The sequence below is a fragment of the Elephas maximus genome, chromosome 6 (genome assembly GCF_024166365.1).
Source record: "Elephas maximus indicus isolate mEleMax1 chromosome 6, mEleMax1 primary haplotype, whole genome shotgun sequence".
Taxonomy (NCBI): domain Eukaryota; kingdom Metazoa; phylum Chordata; class Mammalia; order Proboscidea; family Elephantidae; genus Elephas; species Elephas maximus.
The window spans coordinates 56,265,656-56,288,662 of NC_064824.1; the positions used below are offsets into that span (position 1 = coordinate 56,265,656).

General features: G+C 39.9%; 1 pseudogene; it reads right to left on the reverse strand.

Annotated features, from left to right (window-relative positions):
* Positions 1–8,880: 8,880 nt before the first annotated feature.
* On the reverse strand, positions 8,881–9,053 carry LOC126078603 (uncharacterized; annotated as a pseudogene).
* Positions 9,054–23,007: the final 13,954 nt, after the last annotated feature.

A 23,007-nucleotide genomic window follows, 5' to 3' on the forward strand; every position in this document is an offset into this window, starting at 1 on the left:
TAAAGTTTGCCTTTGCTGCCAAAGTCCTTGACTGGTGTTCTATAGTGGCTCCCTCAACTTCCTCCCCATGCACTGAATTCAGCCATTGTAATCTGGCTTCCACCCCCTCATGCAAAGGTCTTCAATGGCCTCTCATTTCCCAAGGCCAATGACCTCTTTTCAGTCTTCCTTCAACTTGACTTCTTTACACCATTAACACAGCTTTTTAAAAAATTTGAAAATCATTGTTGATATTATAGGAGTAATGTACCTACACTACAAACAAAACAAAACAGAAAATTCCTACATCATCCACAATATCACCACCATCAAGGATATTTTGGTATATTTCTTGCTAATTTTTTTACTTAAGCATATTTGACATTCATGATGGCGTGAACGTACATCCAATTTTGAATTCACGACCTCTTCCTTGGAAGTCTCCTTTTTTTCCACAAAACAATTCTCCTCTGGTTTCCCACAATTTGCCCACGTTGTGATTTATGTTCACGATAAAGGACCCTGAATCCAGCTGATTAAATCAGGTCCAGAGAGGGTGACAATTACACCAGTGTGAAGAAAAACTTCCTATGGTGTTTGTCAAAAAGCAGATCCCTGGACCTTACTCCACCCTCTTCCAAAGCCCGTTTCATTGGGCTTAGTTTGGGGCCCAAGAGCCTGCACTTCTGATACATGTGGTCTAGAGACCCTACTGAGAAATGCTGCTGCAGACACACTGTTCCGCAGCAACTAACTAACCAACCAATCAAAAATAAAAAAGGGACCCAAACCAGTGTTTTCTAATTATCATATTCTCAACGGGTGGAATCTGAGTATCTATATAGTTTTTGAGCCACCCAGATGATTCTAATAAACCCTTGCCTTAACTACAGCCACACTTACTCTATTTGCATTTCCCCTAAGACATGGCTCCATTTCAAGCTTCAGACCCTTTGTGCTGTCCCCTTTGCCTAGACTGCCATTCCTCATTGTGTCCATCCTTAAAGTCCAGCTCAAAGTTGCCCTCCTCTATAAAACTTTCACCAAGGATTCTCTTCTGTCCTCTCACTCTGCCTACCCAACTCACACATTAGTTACGTAAATGTCTAAATGTTCAGGCTGAGTAATGAGCTACTTGACAGCAGGTATAGTGGATGTATTATCTATTGATAAGTAAGAGGTTATCCCAAAACTTATTAACTTAAACCAACAATAAACGTTTATTGTCTCATGGCTTCTGTGATTCAGGAATCCAGAAGCAGCTTAGGTGGGTGGTTCTGGTTCAGGGTTTCTCATGAAGTTACAGTCAAGATGTAGCCCAGGGCTGCAGTCTTCTGAAGACTTTTCTGGGGCTGGAAGATCACTTGCAAGATGGTTCACTCAAAAGGCTAGTAGGTGGGTACAAGCTGTTGGCAGAAGACCTCAGTTCCTTTTCACGTGGATCTCTTCAGAGGGCTGCTTGAGTGTCCTCACAACATGGCTACTGACTTGTAGCAGAACAGGTAATCTGAAAGAGCATGATGGCAATGTCTTTTGTGACCTAGCCTTGAAGGTCACACAGCATCACTTCTACAGTATTTTATTGCTCATACAGGCCAGCCATGATTCACTGTGGAAAAAGATTTCACAAGGATATAAATACCAGAAGACAGTTTACGGAGCCCCAAAATTATAAGACACTTGTCCAAAGTAAAATGACTGATCCAAGGCTCAGTCTCATACCCTATTTCAACTTCTGCTTCTTGCTTACAGGCTGTTAATCTTTTACACAGGTTCAACCCTATCACTAAGGAAATGTTTTCTTTGTAACCAAGTGATGCAAGCCACTCCCAAGAACCTCCACTGTACAAGAAAGGTATGCTCCCAGAAAGGAATGTCTTGCAGTTACCTTGTAACTGCCTTTGTAGTCACCAAGTAGTACCTAATCAACATAGTGGGTGTTGCCAAGCAGTAACTAATTAACCAAGCACACGTATCACTAAGTAGTAACCAGCCAACAAAGACCCTTTAAACCAATCAAGTAAACCCACATATGCTGGGTTCACCAATGATTGTAAAGATCCCACTTTGAATGTCCCACCTTTGACAATGATGTATCACTGAATAACCGATCAGAATTTGTCTTTACTTCCTTCTATAAAACTATATCAGAGACTCCAGCACTGTGATTCAGGGGACTCTACTAGTCTCTTCTGCCCAGTGCACACTGGCAGATGCCTCATTTGAATGATTACCTTTGTCTTGGCTTAATAAAAACCTTTTGATTAAATTTGAGTCTGGGGTCTTTTCCCACTACCACAGGGCTATCTTGGAGGCTGGCAACCACGGTGAATACCTTTCCTTTTTGTCTATCTTTCCTGTCCCTGTGTGGGAAAAACATTTTACATTGTACAAATGGAACTGAACTCCTTCTCACCTGAGGGGTAAGTAGGTAACCCAGTCCTAGCCAATCCGAATGCTGCTTTCTCCCTGGTGAGTCAGCCAAATGGACACGTGATGAAGGAGGACCAATCAGAATATTCTTTAGATTTTTGGTGTATGGATTCTGGGGAGAAGGTCTCTATTCTCTGCAATTGTAAACTCTAAGAATGACCTAAGCTGGAGCTTCTTAAAGCCATTTGTTTAGGTTGTATCAGAGGAAGCTATCTTTAGTAAGAGGAAATGAGGCCAGCACACAAAGAGAAGCAGAGATGAAAAGAGAAAAGAGAGTCCTGATAAAATAAATCGAGCCCTCGTGACTCAGCAATGCCTGAAATTTACATCTGGACTTTATAGTTACATGAGTCAATAAGTTTTTTGTTTAAGTTGGTTTAAGTTGGGCTGCTATTGTCTGCAACTAAAACAGCTCCCAATAAATCAGCAGAGTCGGTGTCTTATTCCTTCCTAATTTCCTGCACTGGATTCAATTCCTAGTACTCAATTAAAGTTTGATAAATATAATAAGTAATCACTATAGTTTTACATAAAAGCACTCTGATATCTATAATATTATGCACAAACATTGAGGATTTCTAAAAAGATTTGTCAACTTGCCAAGTAACAAACAGTTACAAGGATGCCTAAGTCCTCCAAAAGGTGTAGGATCTGGATGTAGGAGCCCCCAGAAACTGTGTTGGTCTGCTGCTCTCAGGGTCAGTTTGCCATAGTTTGTAGATGTGGTTGAGTCAGTGGTTCACCAGGATCCTGACTATACACAGAGCTAAGCTGAGAAAACAGGACTGCTAGTGATATGTGCCATGTTGCCTTGCTGGGGGGAAAATGAAAAGGGGTCTTAAGTGGACCTCCACACACTCACTTATACAGTATGTTTTTTTAGTGGGTAAAGGATGGAATGATGAAGTGGACTGGTGATTTCTGTTCCAAGAACCATGCCCGAAGAGGCATTTGCAAAAGAAAAATGCAAAATCAGATTCATAGCTTCAGGTTAACAGCTTACCAAATAATTGTGCTTATAATCAGATTATCCTAACTCTTACCCCTGCTGAGGAGTTGAGAGCCAAAAACCAAACCAATTGCCATCGAATTGATTCCAACTCATGACAACCTCATGTATGTCAGAGTAGAACTGTGCTCCATAGGTTTACAGTGGCTGATTTTTCAGAAATAGATTGCTAGGCCTTTCTTCCATGGTACCTCTGTGTGGACTTGAACCTCCAACCTTTTGACTAGCAGCCAAGCATGTTAACTGTGCACCGCCAAGGGACTCCAAGGGGTTGTGAAGAATAGAGAAAAACACGGCTGCATGAAAAAAAGGTTTTGCTGTGGCTTGCTGTGTGAGTGATTGTGTTACTCTAGGCTGATATACAGGGGATGTAAAAGGAAGAAAATCAAATATGGGATAAAGAGAGGCAGGTTGTCTGCTGTCTGCCTTTCTCTTTAGAGTCTCCTAATAGTCAGCAGCTTTGTTGCGTCTAGGAAAACTGTTGTACACATCATCAACCAAGTGACAGGTCTTTATTTTTAATTCATCACAGAAGCCCTGCTGCCCAAATGATGCTTGACAGAAAAATCCCTTGTTGGTAAAGGCCTTGCTGAAGCCAAGGAAAACCTCAGAATTCCTTAGTTTTCCCCCTGGGCTCTTACACCAAGTCCAGTTTTCTTTAACCCTATAAACTCCTTTGGCTTCTAGTCACTTCCCTGACTGCTATTTTTCAAAAAGGATAAACTCTGGCATCTATTACAGTTACCAGCCCAAATTCTGCAGTTAGTGGACTGCCTGGATTCAAATCACTGCTTCCCCACTTACTTGATCTGTGTAATCTAAGACAAGTCACATTTTGTTTCTCAGTTTCCTCTTTGATAAAAGAGCCATAATAATAGCATCTTTCTGAAAAAAAAAAAATATATATATATATATGTATTTTTTATTTTCAGAGTTGTGGTGAGAATTAAATGAATTTATCTATCTGTATCTATCTAATGCATGTATATGTATATACATATATATATGTATACATTAGAACAGAATTTATACCTACATCTTAGAACAGTGCATGGCACATGTATGTTGTTGTTTTTGGGTGCTGTCAACTCATAGTGACCCCACGTGACAAAGTAGAACTGCCCCATACGCTTTTCTAGGCTGTACCTTTACAGGAGCAGATTGCCAGGTCTTTCTCCCCTGGAGCCGCTAGGTTCAAACTGCCAACCTTTCCATTAGCAGCTGAGCACTTAACTGTTGCGCCATCATGTCTCCTCGCGTGGTACATAGTAAGCTTTATGTAATTTTTAATATTGTTATTATCATTATTAATAATAATCATTATTATTATATAGACAAAAGCACATATCTCCTTATGAAAACTTGTCACTTTTTTTCAAATACATACCATTTTACGTAGAATTTTTTTTTTTAACTTGGCCCTCAGTTTTTCATTAAATACATTTCATGGTAACTAACTCCTTGTAGACCAAGTGTGGTTAATGGCCTTAAGCCAGTTTGTGGGTACGCAATTGTCAGCTTCTTTGAGGAGGCCTCTGACAATTGGAATCATTAGAGCCTTCTCACCCTCCACTGCACAACTGGGTGGTGTGATCAATGAGAATTAGCCTCGGAGTGAATTCCATGATCAAACATTGATTAGTAGCTGTAGGGTCGCTATGAGTCGGAATCAACTCAGTGGCAACAGGCTAGCACATGAGTCAAACGAATTGTTCCTGTAAGCTCTCTGATGAGCACCTTGAATGAAACACTCATATGAAGCAGACACGACAATGTTTTGGAGCAGGATTTGGTCACTCTTGTTGGATCAGGTGACAGGTCCTCCATTAAGTGGCAGGCACAGGACTGAAAAAACACCCGAGCACCATTTTGGGCTCACCTGAAATTAATACTTGACTTGCTTCAGGGTGAGCTTCCTGTGCAATACACATACGTCAAAAACCATTCATTTCACCAGTAAAAAGTTATTTCTAACATATAGGAAAAGTTGACACAGTTGCTGTAGTCACCAATTCCAAATCCAAGGCTCCTGATTAGGGCTCTTAAATGCTAACAAACCACCCCCTGGAGTGTGTGTCACCTTTAGGACACTTCAAATGTTAATTAACAACTCCTAGAGTGAATATTAGTGCTAAGTTTTAAAGCACATACATATATCTTACTGTCTAAATTGAAGTATTTAAATTACAGACGATAACCGCCTAATGTCAGCTAAGCCCTAAAACTGAAACTTTACTTTTTTTTTTAGGTGACAGTCTAGCTCTTGACTCTAATTTTTAATGACATCCATAGGTCCTTCACTAAAGTGAAAAATTAAAATAACATCAGCTGATCAAACGCTCTGTTTGCAAGGAAGCTCCACAGCTTTTGATTTTATAATTGTTGAAAAATGTGTTTTCAGACACGTGGTGGGGGTTGGAAGTGACTCAACATGTGACTCAGACACATCAGAAGTGACACTAACGAGAACTCTTAATACCAGGATCATCAGTGGGAAACGGCCCTCAACAAAGTAGATTTTTGATGAAGCAAGTGGAATTTCAGAACTCAAACGTCAATTTTACTGACATGGATAACCTTTTTAACTTTTGCTGGCTATAGAAACAACTTTAGTTTATGGTACAAATGCTGAGCAACCAACACTGCATAACAGAGTTCACAGACATGTTTATTTATGACATGCCTCATCACTTGCTTTTGAAAGTGGGTCACAGTAGGCAAAATATTAAAATAAAATATAGATATTTATTTTTAGAGTCCTTGATGGTACATAAGTTTGGCCCTCGTAATTGCACAGAGGGCAACAGGAAGGCACCGATTCTCCACAGGGTGAGAGAGGGAAGGCAAAAGCAGGGAGAGATGAAGAGGAGTGGCTGGATTTTTGCTTGGTATTTTGGAGGTAGATGGTATAACACTAAAAAATCTGAACAATGTTTTTCTGTTTTTGTTTTTGTGTTGCTAGAGGAAATGAAGAAATCCTATGATTATTGAAGAGTGGTGCTCCATTGGGGTATAAGCAGAAAACTGTTGAACTGCTCCTAGTCTCCACGTACGTGATCCCTGCTTTAATCTGAGCTCCCTTAATAGCTTAACGGTGGCTTCATCCAATTCCATAACTTCCCAGTCACTTCCCATTTCTAATATTCAGCCCTATTCAGTTTTAAACTTCAATCTCAAAAGTAAAACAACATAAAATTTCTTTCTTATTTATTTTTTTAATGTTTTATTGAGTTTTTGGTGAAAGTTTATACAGCAAGTTAGGTTCCCATTTGACAATTTCCACACAAATTGCTCAGTAACATTAGTTACATTTATCACAATGTGTCAGCATTCTCTTTAATTGTGTTCAGTTTGTTCCCTTTCTAGTACCCTAGTTTCCCTGCCCCCTTATTTTCTCATCTTTGCTCTTGAGTAATTTTTGATATTATGGACTCATATTGATAGTTGTTAAGTAGGGCACCAATCTTATAGGTAATATCCTTTATTTTGTGTGCCACCCTGCTATTTTGCTAAAAGGGGATCTCAGAGGATAGGCTTGGTTCTAGGTTTGAAGAGTATCTCAGTTCTCTACTGTTCCAGTTTGGATTTTTTTAAAAAAAAATTAGAATTTGAGTTCTATTCTATGTTTTTCTCCCATTCTACCCAGGACCAACTATTGTAACCCCAGTCAGAACTGTCACTGGTGGTAGCCAGGTACCATCTAGTTCTTCTAGTCTCAGCGTAGATGAGGTTCTGGTTCATATAGACTTGTTTCTTCTCTGTGTTTTTGTTACCTTCTGACTTGTTTTTCTCCTAGTGAGTAGAGACAGATGCGTAGTTTTGTCTTAGATGCCCGCTTGCAAGCTTTCGAGACCATGGGCGCTACTCTCTTCACCAGGATGCAGATCATGATTTTTGTGAGCTATCTTATGCCAGTTGACTGAGTTGTCCCATGAGACTATGGTCCTGAGCTTTCAAACCCAGAAAACCAATGTTGGAAGATGTTTGGTTATATCTGAAGAATACCTATATTTTTGTCTTCAATGAGTATGTGTGCCTGTTCCCACATATTTAAATTTGCATGTACCTATAGATATTTCTATCTGTTCTCGCCTACGTACACACCTGTACTTACCCGTATACCAATTTGCCTATACGCATCCATATGTGCTCAAACACACGTTTTTACTTTGGTTGTGCTTTGCTCACTATATCCACATTCGGTGCCACATTTCCCATCACCAAAAAAAGCAAGTCTCTGTGGTCTAAAGCATAATTTCCCTTTGCCCCTCTCCCCCCACCGACAGTCAATGAACATTGGTCTCTCTATATTTATCTATTCTTGTCTTCTATAAAAGAGGGATCACACAATATTTGTCCTTATATGCTTGACTTATTTCATTTACCATTGTGTCCTCCAGATTCATCTGTGTTATAATATGTTTCACGAACTCATCATCGTTCTTTACGGTTGCTTGGTATTCCATTGTATGTATGTACCACAATTTGCTTATCCATTCATGAGCTCTTTGGTTGTTTCCATTCACTTGCTATTGTGAATAAAGCAGCAATGAACATAGGTGTGCCTATGTCTGATTGTCTCTATTTTTAGGTCTCTAGGGTATGCTCAACAAGATGGATTGACACAATGGCTGCAACAGTGAACTCAAGCATAGCAACGATTGTAAAGATAGTGGCACAGGACTGGGCAGTGTTTCGTTCTTTTGTGCATAGGGTCGCTATGAGTTGGGGGTGTACCCATAGGGTTGCTATGAGTCAGAATCAACTCTATGGCAACGGATTTGTTTTTTTGGTTTAGGGTATATTCCAAGTAGTGGGATTGCTGAATCATAGGGTAGTTCTGTTTCTAGTTTTCAACATAAAATTTCAATGTCAAAAGATTCAGTTTTCTCTCTTTTCTACCCTCCCAGTACAAGCCAGTCTAGTGGGAGTGGGGTGGGAAATGTATCTGCTCTCATACACCTTCTTCTCCTTCTTTCCCAAGGAGAACCACGTTGGAGTTGAAAGAAAAAGTGAGGGGCAGCATCTCCTTATTTGACTCCCCCAGCAAAGGAGCAGTGGTTCTACCACAGAGGTTGCTCCCGTCTCTGGAACTCCGATGTGACTTACTCTCACTCTGTGGCTGCCCACGCTGGCTCTTCCTCAGGTCACATATCCTGGTGCATTGTCCCTTGGCATGGGAGTTCTGGCTGAGGCTCAGCCTCTTCCTCCCTCCCTCAGGCTTTCTCCTTGTACCCTTCCCCCCTGCTTCCCCAAATGGCCCTCTTATCCAACACCATCTTGGATAGGGCACTGGTAAAATGGTTCATGTCCAGCTACTTTGTCTACTCCATTTACAGGAAACTCTATCCTTGCAGTTCAAATGGTGGAAATGCAGTCTGGAGTCTCATTAAGAGTGATTTAGAGCACTTTGTAGGAGACAAGGGGAACAACAGAAAACAATCTGTCATTAAGCCAAAAAGAAATGCACTGTTCCTGGAAGTATTGCAATTCCAGGCTAGGAAAGGAGTAGACAGAGCAAGCTCCAAATCTCTCTCTCAATTCCATATAGGCAGATAGAGAACACATCACAAACTTGAACGGATAAGAACAGATTCTATGTTTTATCTTAGCCAATAGCCAAAGAAGGGATAAAGACAAGATTCTACTCAAGCCACACCATTCCCCTTTTACTCTTGAGGTGGAGGCTGACACCTCCGCAATTTCCCATGCCTGACCAGGGCTCTGAATCTTTTCCTGATGTGCCTGTGACCTGATACAATGTTCTAGGAGAATCACCTTCTTTTCACTAAAGGTGATCAGTGTCATTGTCTTCTTCCTGAGGACTGATCCAAACACCTCCATTGTATACTCACACTCTCTAAACTTAATTCATCAGCTCCATCTTCCCAGTTTTCATATTTTCTGAACCCCTTTGAGAGTCAAGGGACAATTCTAGGACTCAAATCAATAAACTATTTTTTCAACTTTTCATTGTGGAAATTTCCAGATATAAACTGGCATGCACCCATCACCCAGCTTCAATAATTACCAATTCGTGGACAATCTTGTTGCATCTGTATCCGCACCTACTTCTCTTCTGTCCTGGACCACATATCTAAAACATAAGAGTTCTAGCCTAAAGATACCCTTTTAACCTGGAACTGAAGCCACTCCAGGAGGTCACCTTTCAGCCAAATAATAGATTGGCCTAAAAACTAAATGGTAACACCCAACACCCGTGAGAAATATGCTCCTTTAAATCAACTATAGGAGGCCAAACAGTCAACTTTTACCCAAAAGCAAAGATAAGAAGGCAAAGAGGGGCAAGGAAACTGGATGGTTAGAAACAGGCAGGCAGAGTGGAAATAGTGAGAGTGCTGACACAATTCAGGGACAGTAACCAGTGTCACAGAACAATCTGTGTATGAATTGTTGAATAGGACTCTAATTTGCTGTGTAAACTTTCATTTAAAACACAATAAAATATTAAAATTTGTATATAAAGCTCTTTTTTTTTATTTAACATAACTGCAATACCATCAAGGAACCCTGGTGGCACAGTGGTTAAGTGCTCCAAAATGTCAGTGTTTCAAACCCAACAACTGCTCCAGAGGAGAAAGATGTGGCAGTCTACTTCCATAAAGATTACAGCCTTGGAAACCCTATGGGGTAGCTCTACTCTGTCCTATAGGATCATTATAAGTCGGAATCGACTCGACAGCGACAGATTTGGTTTAGTTTTGGCAATACCATCAACACATCTAAAAAATAAATAATAATTTATTATCACCAAATATCCAGTCTGTATTTAAATTTCTCCAATTGTCTTATAAATTAGAATTCTAACAAAATTTACATGTTGTATTTGATTTAACTATTTTCTGTATGAATCAGATTATACTAGATTATGCTATGGTAGCAGACAACTCCAAAATCGCAGTGGCTTACCCAATTTAGGTTTACAGTAAAACCTGTGGTAGTCAGAACCAGTGTAAGGCAGAAACCTGTCAGAGAAAGAAAATTCAAATATTTTGCACTAATAGAGAATGATAAAAAAGTGGAAAACTTGCGAGACTCGGAAAAGCAAGGCAGTCTCGTCAAGTTCTGGCTTTCACAGGTTTCAGTGTATTTCTGGCTCATGTGACTTTCCATTGTTTGTTAGTTCCATATCCTCTTCACTCCTGGCCAAAGCCTAAGAAACAGTCCCTACTTGGGATACATGCATTTCCTGACAGTTGGGAATGAGCAATTGTTGAAACATGCAATGACTTTTTGAGTTTCTGCGTAGAAGTAGCAAGATCACATCTGCTTATATTTCATTGGTCAAAGCAAACCACATGGCCAAATTGAGACAGATAGGGTTAACTGTGCACAGTGGCTGAACAAAAGAGCTTTTAAAAGATTATTATCTAGAAGTTGGGTAAACAGGAACCACACCCTATCATGAGACAGATAGGGTTAACTGTGCTGGTGGAACAAAAGAGCTTTAAAAAAGATTACCATCTAGAAGTGGGGTAAACAGGAACCCACCCTGTCAACATGAGATAGGATTGGGGCAGTCCGTGAATTACTATCTCCTTCTTAGTGTCTTTCTTGTCCCCTTCTGCTTTGCAGACTTCCTATGTGCAGAGGAGCAGAGTGTGACTGCAGTTTGACCTTCTTAGCCCTCCAAAGATCACGATGTAGTGCTGCAGATCAAGTGCCTGTGCACTGTATCCCATAATAAGTGATGCCAAGGGCTGCCGAGAGGACTCCATCTTGAATATCAGTAGGTTCCATCTTAGATTCCAGACGTGGGCCAATACAACCTGATGTTAGTGGGGAGAAAGGAAGTATAATCCTCCCACAGAAGAGGGCCTGGAATATTGGGAATAATGCGATCTTCCACACCTCATAAGTCCGTTAATTTATAGGTTAGATTTCCTTCCTCATGTTTTTGTTTTGTTTTTTACAGTTTTTAGTTGAACAAATTGTGACGTTGGTCATCTAGAATTCCCCGTATTCTAGATTTTGCTGATTGTATACCTCTGGTGTGTTTATTTAACTTGTTCTTCTGTCATCTCTACTTCTTTTAAATTTATAGTTAAATCTAGAGCCATAATCAGAGTCAAGTTCAAATTTTTGGCAAGAATTTTTCCTAGGTGGTCATGTGCGTTGTGTTATCTATTGCTGCATAACAAATCATTCCAAAAATTAGTGGATTAAAACAATAACCAACCAAAAACCAAACCCACTGCCGTCGAGTTGATTCTGACTCATAGCGACCCTATAGGACAGAGTAGAACTGCCCCACAGAGTTTCCAAGGAGCACCTGGTGGATCTGAACTGCCGACCTCTTGGTTAGCAGCCCTAGCACTTAACCACTGTAATCATGTATTAACTCATGGTTTCAGCACACCCCGACTTCTGATAGAGTGCACTGGAATGGCTTGTCTCTGCTTTATGATTTCCCAGGTCTCAGCTGGAAAATTCTAAGGCTAGGGGAGTACAATCATCTGAATGCTTGACTGAGGCCAAAGGGTCTGCTTCCAAGATGGATTAGTTGGTATTAGTAAATTGGTTATTTTCCTTGTGGGCTTGTTCACAGGGCTGATTAAGCATCCTTACAACATGGTGGCTGACTTCCCTGGAGACCAATGCTGAAGTAGCAATGTCTTTCATGACCCAGCTTGGGAATCCAGACATTGACACTTGCACTGGTAACAAAAATTAGCACTTACTCGGTGAGGGAGAGAGCCACATAAAGACATGAATACCAAGAGAGGGAAGTTTACTGGGGGCAATATTGGAGGCTGGCTACCGTATGTAACAAGTGGTTTTGATGTTAAAAAAGGGAAAAAAGGGGACAAGCTATTATCATACTGTCTAGGACAATGGTTTCTAGCATTTGAGATATTGTGGTCCAAAAGTTTTCAGGCAAAATAAAATTAAAGTCTGAACGAAACTACTAGGTCTTTATTTTTGTCATCTAAAGATATCAAAAAAGAGCATCCTGTTAATCCTACCATTATTATTATTTCATTTTTTAAAAAGGCCTTTTTCATACAGAAGTATTTAACTTCCAAATGAAAAATCATCATTTTAAATGTGGAGCAGGAATGCTCCTAAATTGCTGGTGGGAATGCACATTGGTACAACCGCTTGGAAAATCTTCTATAGTTGAGGACTCATATATTATTGTTATTAGTTGCCACTGACATACTCTTTGACCCAACAATTGTACACCTAGCTATGTACCTTAAAGACATATGTGCACATGTATAGAAGAGGCATGTACAAAATGCTTATAGCTGCATGTTAATAATAGCCCCAAGCTGGAAACAAGCCAAATGTCCCTCAATAGTAGCATAGACAGACAAATTGAAGTATATTCATACCATAATTCCATTTATTTAAAGTCCCCAAACAAGCAATACTAAGGTATAGTGCTTTGGTAGTGCTTTGGGGTGCATGCTTAGATGAAAAGAGTTTGTTGCTGTTGTTGTTTTTAAGTAAGAAAAGTGTTTACCAGAAAGTTCAGGTCTATGGTTTTCCCTGGGGGGAGGGAGGGTTTTCAGATTTTCAAACACAAGAAAGAAACTGCTGGAGTGCTGGTGACAAAGTTTTATTTATTGACCTTAGTGGTAGATACACAGGTATTGGCTTTATAACTGGTAAAGCTGCACATTTTTGTTCATGAATTTTTCTGTCTGTGTGCTATATTTTACAATAAGAAGGGTTTTTCTAAAGGAGAAAAATTAAATGCCTTTTTAATTAAAAAAAAATGTAGCTTTAGGGAAAATGCAAAAAAATAAAAACAAAGGCCATCTGTTCTTTCTCGGCTTCACCATCTCTCTCCTGTCTCTTTCTCCACACGAGGTATCGGTGGGATCTCTGCTAGTTCCATCACTGGCAGCGCTCATGCTGGAGATTATCACATGTCCCTGACTCAGTGGAGGGGGACTCAATGTGTTACACACACACACACACACACACACACACACACACTCTCTCTCTCTCTCATGGGGCTTGCCTCCTTGTACTTTCAGGAAGGGAAAGTACCTCATTGCCTCCTCCCAGTCCTCAAGAACTCCCCTCAGAAGTCCCCCCCACTTCTTGCTCCCAGCCTTCTGGGCAGGTATAATGGTAGACTGGTAGGCTCTTTTGACAGACATTCTCAGCAAGGACTGCAGAGAAGCTGGCAGCCTCGGGCAGTGCTCTGGACTAACGATGTGTGGTATGTAGTGCTTTAGCTCTCAGCAGCGGGCCTTTAAGACCAATTTAGGTGCTGGGCACTGTCTGCCAACGTATTACACCTCTGTTGATGGATCATCTATTACATGCTGGAGGCTTTGCAGGTTATCTTATATACATTGCATAATGCTTTTAAATTTATATTTATTTTATTTTATTCTCACAGCAATCCTATGAAATAAATGGGGGATATGTAATTATTTGCACTTTTCAAACAGCCAGTTGAGGGTTGGAAGGCTTGAGTGTTTTGTCTGAAGTCATTGTAAGAGCTAGCTGTGCCTCTGAATGCCTGTTTGGTGGGGGAAGTAGCCCTGAGTGATCCCTCGGGCGGGGTTTTCCGTGATGATATCTCCTGACCCACCCCAGTCCACAGCTGATTTTGTCAGGAGTGAGTCCCTGACTCATAGGTAGCCAAGCTATAAATCAGTTAAAAAAAAAAAAAGCAGTTGCTATCCAGTTGACTCTGACTCATGGCAACTTCATGTGTGTCAAAGTAGAACTGTGCCCCATAGATAGGATTTTCTTCTTAATAATATTTTATTGTATTTTCAGTGAAGGTTTACACAGCAGGTTGAGTTCCCATTCAACAATTTCTACACAAATTGTTCAGTGACATTGGTTACATTCTTCATTATTTCTCTTCTGGTTGTTCCGTTTCCATTAATCTAGTTTCCCTGCTCGCTTATAGTCTCATCTTTGTTTTAAAGTAATTTGTTGATCATTTATTTGGTCTCATATAGGTGACTTTTTAAAAGAGCACAGTACTTACGGGTGCTATCCGTTACTCTGTGAGCCAATCTGTTATTTAGCTACAAGGTGACCTCTAGAGTTGGTCTTGGCTCAAGGTTTGAAGAGTGTTTCAGGTTAACGGTCTGGGACAGTCTGCCAATTTCAACCAATCCAGTAAGCCTGGTGGCTTTTTGTTTTGCTTTGTTTTTTTAGGAACTTGGGGTTCTGTTCTACATTTACCTCCTCTTCTATCAGAGTCCATTTATTGTGGCCCTGATTACAACAGTTGGTAGTGGTAGCTGGGCACCATCTAGTTCTTCTAGTCTTGGGGTAGATGAGGTTGTGGTTCCTGTACACTATTTGTCCTGTAGATTAGTTTTTTTCTTTGAGTCTTGGTGTCCTTTTGCTCCAGATGAGTAGAGACCAATAGATGTATCTTACATGGTCCTTAGAGTTTTCAATGATTGATTTTTAAAAATAATTTTTATTGTGCTTTAAGTGAAAGTTTACAAATCAAGTCAGTCTGTCACATATAAGCTTATATACACCTTACTCCGTACTCCCACTTACTCTCCCCCTAGTGAGTCAGCCCGCTCCCTCCTTCCAGTCTCTCCTTTCTTGACAATTTTGCCAGTTTCTAACCCTCTCTACCCTCCTATCTCCCCTCCAGACAGGAGATACCAACACAGTCTCAAGTGTCCACCTGGTACAAGTATCTCACTCTTCGTCAGCATCTCTCTCCAACCCAATGTCCAGTCCCTTCCATGTCTGATGAGTTGTCTTCGGGAATGGTTCCTGTCCTGGGCCAACAGAAGGTTTGGGGGCCATGACCACTGGGATTCCTCTAGTCTCAGTCAGACCATTAAGTCTAGTCTTTTTATGAGAATTTGGGGTCTGCATCCCACTGTTCTCCTGCTCCTTCAGGGGTTCTCTGTTGTGTTCCCTGTCAGGGCAGTCATCAGTTGTAGCCAGGCACCATCTAGTTCTTCTGGTCTCAGAATGATGTAAGTCTCTAGTTCATGTGGCCCTTTCTGTCTCTTGGGCTCATAGTTATCGTGTGATCTTGGTGTTCTTCATTCTCCTTTGATCCAGGTGGGTTGAGACCAATTGATGCATCTTAGATGGCCGCTTGTTAGCATTTAAGACCCCAGACGCCACTCAGTGATTGATTTTTATAGAAGTAGACCACCAGGTCTTTATTCTGAGGTGCCTCTAGGTAAACTCACACTGCCAAACTTTTGCACCACCTAAGGACTCCATCCAAGCTATTGGACAGATAGATGGGGTACCCCAGAGCAACAGCTCTGCCCAAACATGAATAATGGTGATTGGGTAGGTAATTATATTATCCCAGAAAATTTTTGTAGAAAATAAAGGGAGGCTATTGTTGTCAATAGAAAAAGCTAAAAGACACCAGAAATGAGAAAGCTGTGTGTAGAAATCATAAAGGACTAGGAATCATTAATAAACAGGGAGTATGAGTAAGAGTAAGGTAACTGAGACCAGAAAACACCGAGTGGGAAACACTATACAAATAGAGGGTGGAGCCTTTAATTGGCATTGGCAGGAGCATTGAAAGCAGGGATTTAAGTGGACTAAATTTCCATAATGGTGGGGGAGCAGAACTCCTGCTATGGAGTGAGCTCAGTCCAGCCTCTTTAGCTCAATCCCCTCTTATTTTTTAAAAGTTTGAGCAGATGAGCAGACTATATGGACAAGGGTCCAGGGATACTGAGCCTATCAGATAATGACTATTGTATCTTATCTGATTACAACAGTAAAGACCTTCTTCCAAAGTACTGATGGCAATGAGTCAATTCCAGCTCATAATGACCTTGTAGCATAGAGCAGAGCTGCCCCATATGGTTTCCAAGGAGTGGCTGGTGGATTCAAACTGCCAACATTTTGGTTAGCAGCTGAGCTCTTAAACAGTGCACCAGGACTCTGATGGAAAAGTAGAAGAGAAAAAATATGAAAGCTTTTTTATAGGATCAACCCAGGAGGCCCATCATCTAACAGAATGTTGTTGTATACTATCAAGTTGATTCTGACTCCTTGTGACCTTATATGACAGAGTAGAACTGCCTCACAGGGTTTCCTAGGCTATAATCTTTAAGGAGCAGATCACCTGTTCTTTTCTATCACAGACTCACTAGGTTACAACAGTGACCTTTCAGTTAGCAGCCAAGTACTTAACCATTGCACCACCAGAGCACCTTCTCTGTAAGATTACAGCCATTGAAAGCTCTATGGAATGCAGTTTTACTTTGACACACGTGGAGTTGCCATGAGTTGGTTATTTTATTGGTTAGCCTATCCTTACCAATAAAATATTTAAATGAATGCTGTTACAGTTTTGGAGAGCAATTCAATAGTACCGAACAAAGTAGTGAAAGCAAAATATTTTGATACAGTAGTTCCATTTATAAGAATATATCATACAGAAATACACAAGCAGGCAAGGTTTTGTGTAGGATGTTTACTACGCCATTACTGAGAAAAAAGAAAAAATTAGACAATCCTCTATGCATTGAATAACATCCCCACAAAAGGTACGTGGAAGTCCTAACCCCTGTACCTGTTAACGTGACCTTGTTTGGAAGCAGCGTCTTTGAAGATGGTATCAATTAGCATGTAGTCATACATGAGTAGGGTAAGTCCTAATCCAATATGCTGTTGTTAGTTGTCATCAAGTTGGCTCCGACTCAAGGTAACCCTATGCGTTACAGAGTAGAACTGCTCCATGGGGTTTTCTTGACTATAATCTTTATAGGAGAAGATCTCTAGGTATTTCTTCTATAGAGCCTCTTGGTGGATTTGAACCGCCAACCTTTCTGTTAGCAGCCAGTCTCAAACCTCCTGCATCACTTTGGCTCCTTAATCCAATATTAGTGTCATCCTTATAAAAGAGAAGAGACACAGCGAGAAGACGCCATGTGATGACAGACACAGAAAATGGAGGTATGCTGCAGCTACAAGTCAAGGAATATTAGGTGCTACCAGAAGCTGGGAGAGAGAGGAAACCATCTTCCCCTAGAGCCTCGGGGGAGGGCATGACCCTGCAGACCCCCTGAATTTGGACTTCTAGCCTCCAGAGCTGTGAGACAATAAATTTCTGCCATTTTAAGCCACCCACTGTGTGGTACTTTGTTACAATAACCCTAGGAAACCAATACACTACCCATATGTATGTCTTTAGGGAAATGATTAATTTTGTTATAAGCATATAAAGAAATCCTGTGCAGCATTAAATGAGACATACGTTTGAGGAAAAAAGATGTCCTTAATAAATTATTTATTGAGTTAAAAAGTACAAAAATAATATTCATAGCATTTTATAAACGTTATGAAAAACAATTATAAATATATATGTGTGTGCATATGTATAGATATATAAAATGTATGTGTATACGTGTGTGCATATATACACATGCACATGTTTTATATATTTGTATGTACATAGAAAAAGGTCTCTGAAGTTATATACCTAAACATTAATAGCAATTACCTTTAAGAAACAGGAGCACTGTGGTGGTTATGTCCACAAATTTTTCAATATTCCTCTGTCCAAAAGGTGGAGCCTAGTTCCCCTCACCTTGAGAATGTTAGATTTAGCGTATGTGTGATCCCTGAGATCAGGCCATAAAAGACATTGGCTTCCTCCTTGCTTTTCCTTTTGGATCACTCACTCTGGGGGAAGCTAGCTGCCACATTGTGAGGATGCTCAAGCAGTCCTACGGAGAGGTCCAAGTGGCAAAGAACTGAGGCCTCCTTGCCAACAACCGGTGCTGACTTCCCAGGTGTGTAAGTCACTTTGGTAGTGGATCCTCCACCCAATCAAGCCTTTAGATGATTGCAGTCCTTCTGACATCTTGATTGTAACTTCATGAGAGACCCTGAGCCAAGGACTACCCAGCTAAGACACTCTGAATTCCTGACTCACAGAAACTGTGTGAGATAATAGATGTTTATTGTTGTTTTAAGCCATTAAGTTTTGGGGGTAATTTGTTATGCAGCAATAGATAAGTAAAATGAGTATGAACAGGAGGAGGTGAGGGAGAACATTTTAGTTTTTTATATTCCTTTTTGTTGTTTGTATTTTATAATTAGCATTTGTAATTTTTTAATTAAAAAAATTAAAGTTAAAAAATATACAACTTTTAAGGAAAAGTACTAGCTCATCATTTTCTGTATCTAGGAAGAACAACATGTATTTCAAAAAACATGTAAGAAACTCTATGACTAGTACTGATAACTGCATACCTTATATATATAACCCACTGCTGTCCGGTCGATTCCGACTCATAACGACCCGATAGGACAGAGTAGATACATTATATATATATATGCCAAAAATAGGCAAAATATCTGCTCCCAGTGATAAAAGCCATAAGATACATTCAGTGATCAATCATTATGTTTTTCTGACTGAATATTATCCAGTCACCCCTGATTTGCAGAGGAGAAAACCACAGAAGGGTAGTTCTCTCTGCTGCACAAATATTTGTGTTTATGTTAACAAAGGACAAAGGACAAAGAACCCCTTTCTGGTTTTTTTCCTTAGAGAACCAGTACTTAAACTTGCAGTATTGATTAATGGCAATTGCACTAGTAAAGACACCAGTTAAAGAAGTATTTAACATCTGCTTCTTTCTTATCACCATCGTAGCTCTCCTCTGGTTTGCATTTACACCCATTGTGACTTCAATATTTGTCATTAGCTCACACCATTTCTTCTCTTCTACCCAATCATTTTACATCTGTACTCCTTAGGCAAACCCAACAAATCAGTCTAGCTAGGTTGCAGAGAGTAAGGACTTCCTAGAAAAATACCATTTACTTAATGACTTCCCCTGTTCATAAAAAAAAAAAAAAGTTTTTTTTTTTTAGTTACACTTAATTCCTGTTGAGCTAATGGTACCAAGGGACCGATGTCTGCATCCTGTAGCAAATATTCCCATCATTTCTTCCTCTCTACTTAAAAACATTCCTTAGCTCTTAGTTAAGGGCCCCAGAGTTCCTTGTGTGAGTGTTGTATGTGCTGTTATATGGATTTTATCCATGTACCAGATTTTTTTTAAGTGAATATGAATCTTGTCTGTTACATTAACTAAACATCTGCAGTTTTCCATATGTAATGATACATCAAGGGAGGAGGGAGTGTAAGAGAAAAAAGAGAAGAAGTGGATAAATCATTAAAAACAGAACGTTAGGCTAAGAAAAAGGAAACCTAAACCTAGACCAACAGTCAAAAAGTTAAAGTAATTGTTCTCCTTGAATTACATCATCAACCCAAGTTGCGGTGTTCAGGGCCCTTTCCATCATGGTCATTCCAGCTGACCATCCAAGTAGTTAAAAAAAAAAAAAAGAAAGAAATCCGCAACCTGTTCTTGTTCATTGTTAGCACCCACGCTTAATTAGTGTTCAAACAGGAACTTGACACTAATTCAGTTTGCTTGAAATTTAAGTGTTAGTAAAATAATCTCCCCAATATCCTCCCCTAGCTCCCTTTACTAACACTGTCAAAGTATCTCCTACAACTTCCCCCAAAACGAGTCAAGATCTGTGCTATTTCAACTATGGAAATCAGGTCTTTTGGGTACTGATTGTTTTATGGTCTCATTTGGATTGTGGTGGGCCAATAAGGGTGAGATAAAGTCCAAATAAACTGACTCTGAAATTCCCATGCTTGCATGGATTATTTAGCCTTTTGATGTCCTCTTTGTTTCTCCATTGGAATGTTTCAAATATGCACTTAAGTCACCCATAGAAAAGGCTGCTAATGTAAATGGACACGTGTTTAGAATGGGCTGTCATCTTAACCTTCCCAAAGATGCAAAACCTATAAAACACAAAGGGTTAATTGGAATTACTTCTTCTGTTTCTTCTTTTAAATATGAGAGGTTGCAAAGCTCAGTCTGCCCTTTCCTTTTCTTCTCTCTATTTATTCAGGTGACTTAAATTTTGGCTGTTTTAGAGAGGGGTTGACCCTCAACTCTAGGACATTCCTCTTAAAATTGAGTTTTGACTTTCTTGTCTTACTGATTATTTTAAGAGTACTATTTGAGGCTTAATTTTGATACTCTACCTTCATAGTGATTTCCATTTTAACGAATCTGTAGGAAAATAGCAGCGTGTAATCCAAAGTGCTTGAATTTATGTATCATAAATGTTCTTTTCAAGTTTAAATAATCAAAAAATAATATTTTATCACAAAAATATTATAATTATACTATTAAAGAAAAATTGAGGTGCAGAGAATAAACCATTCGTAACCCCAACACAAGCATGTCTAAAATAGACCTGAACAGAGATGAGGTGGGGCACTGAGCCATCAGAGCACATGCAGATTGGTTTGCTGAAGCCTGTGTGAACTGGTGCCTAGCAGCTCTGACTGCCTTTTACGGATAACTTTACATCACAAGCATTTTTAGGTACAGTCTTCACAAGAGTTACCTTTATTCCTTCTGTTTTATAATTTTTTTTTTTAAAAGAATGTACCTAGAGAAATCAAAATCAAACTATATTATATCAACATCTTCACCTTTGGTTAAATATTTAAGGTTTACCATTTATCAGCTATGTAGTGGAAATGAGACAAGGAGCCCTGGAGGCTCAATCGTTAAATGTTCCGCTGCTAAACTTTGCAGAGGGTCATCGAGTTGAACCTACAAGCAGCTCTGCACAAGAAAAGACCTGGTGATCTGCTCTGGTAAAGGTTTCAGCCTAGGAAACACCATGGGACGGTTCTACTCTGTCATGTAGGGTCACTATGAGTCAGAATCAACTCAATGGCTAACAACGACAGAAATGAGACACAGTGTAAAAACTATTTTAAAGAATTAAAGGATCAACCTTTCCTTGCTGAAAATTACATCTGTCCTAGAAGCAGGTCAATGGCACACAAACATGCTCTTCCCGAGACTTCAAGAGAGGATCAGTCTCTCTGGGGTGCTTAAGTGTGTACTTCACTTCTAAATGTGAGGCCCTGTCAGAATTAGTGTCTTCAGAGCAGAAAGAAAAGAATATACATATAACACTTTTAATGAACTTCTAAAAATTACAGACACTTTTTAGGGGTAAAGGTAAGAAGTATATAATAGCAAAGAGATGACTTTAAAGTAATAAGAGGGATTCTGAAGTGAACCCTTGAAGGTTTTTGCAGAGCAGATACAGCGTAACGCTGCCTCTCAAATTCATGGTACTATCTGGCTGACCCACCAATATCCTTTTCTCCACAATTTTGTTTTAGTCAGTTTTGTTTCTGGCTTTGTGGTGTTCAGTTGGGATCCTTGGGTAGGATAGTTCTGTTGGTGACCTCATTATACTAATGAGGCCAAGGAAGTATGGATTATTTGTCTTTGTGAAGAGAAGGATTTGTTACCAATAGACCCATTTCCTTCATGCTCAGTCCTCCTTCTACCACTGTTCGTAAAGCTGTGAGCAGCTAAGCATGTTTTACTAGGAGGAATAATGGAAAAGCATGGATTTGGGAATCAGACGAAACTGAAATCAAATATATATATTAGATGAGACTCTTAGGCGAATTGCTTGACCTGTCTAAGCTTCAAATTTGTCATCTGAAATTTCAAGTTAAACAAAATCAAAATTTGTTGTGAGAATTATATAATGTAAGCAACACGACACACAGCTGGCACATAACAGGCGCTCAGTAATGCTATTTCTCTGACGATCATTAGTGAGATTTGCCAACTCTTTCTTGTGCTCCTCTTCTCCACACATGGCAGAAATGGACTTCTTGGCCACTTTTGGTTGGGTAGGGAGAACATGGGATTGTTCCTGGCTAACAAGTTGTGAGAAAAAGTGACACATACTTGTAACTGCCAGTGTAAACCTCTTTTCCTTTGATATGTTGTTGCTGTTGTTAGGTGCTGTCGAGTCAGTTCTGACCCATAGCAACCCTATGTACAACAGAAGGAAGCATTGCACAGTCCTGCGCCATCTTCACAATTGTTATGCTTGGGCTCATTGTTGCAGCCACTGTGTCAATCCATCTCTTTGAGGGTCTTCCCCTTTTTCACTGACCCTCAACTTTACGAAGCATGATGTCCTTTTCCAGGGACTGATCCTTCTTGATAACATGTCCAAAGTATGTGAGACGAAGTCTCGCCATCCTTGCTTCTAAGGAACATTCTGGCTCTGCTTCTTCCAGGATACATTTGTTCATTCTTCTGGTAGTCCGTGGTTCAAGATTCTTCACCAACACCGTAATTCAAAGGCATCAATTCTTCTTCGATCTTCCTTATTCATCGTCCAACTTTCGCATGCATACGAGGCGATTGAAAACGCTATGGCTTGAGTCAGGCATACCTTAGTCTTCAAGGTGACATTTTTGCTTATCAACACTTAAAGAGGTGTTTTGCAGGAGACTTGCCCAATGCAATTTCATTTGATTTCTTTTTTTTCTTTCTTTCAATTGTGCTTTAGGTTAAAATTTACGGCTCAAGTTAGTTTCTCCTACAAAAATTTATACACACATTGTTATGTGACCCTAGTTGCTGTCCCTATAATGTGACAGTGCACTCCCCTTTCCACCCTGGATTTCCAGAGTTCATTCAACCAGCTCCTATCCCTTTCAGCCTTCACATCTCACCTCCAGACAGGAGCTGCTCATTTAGTCT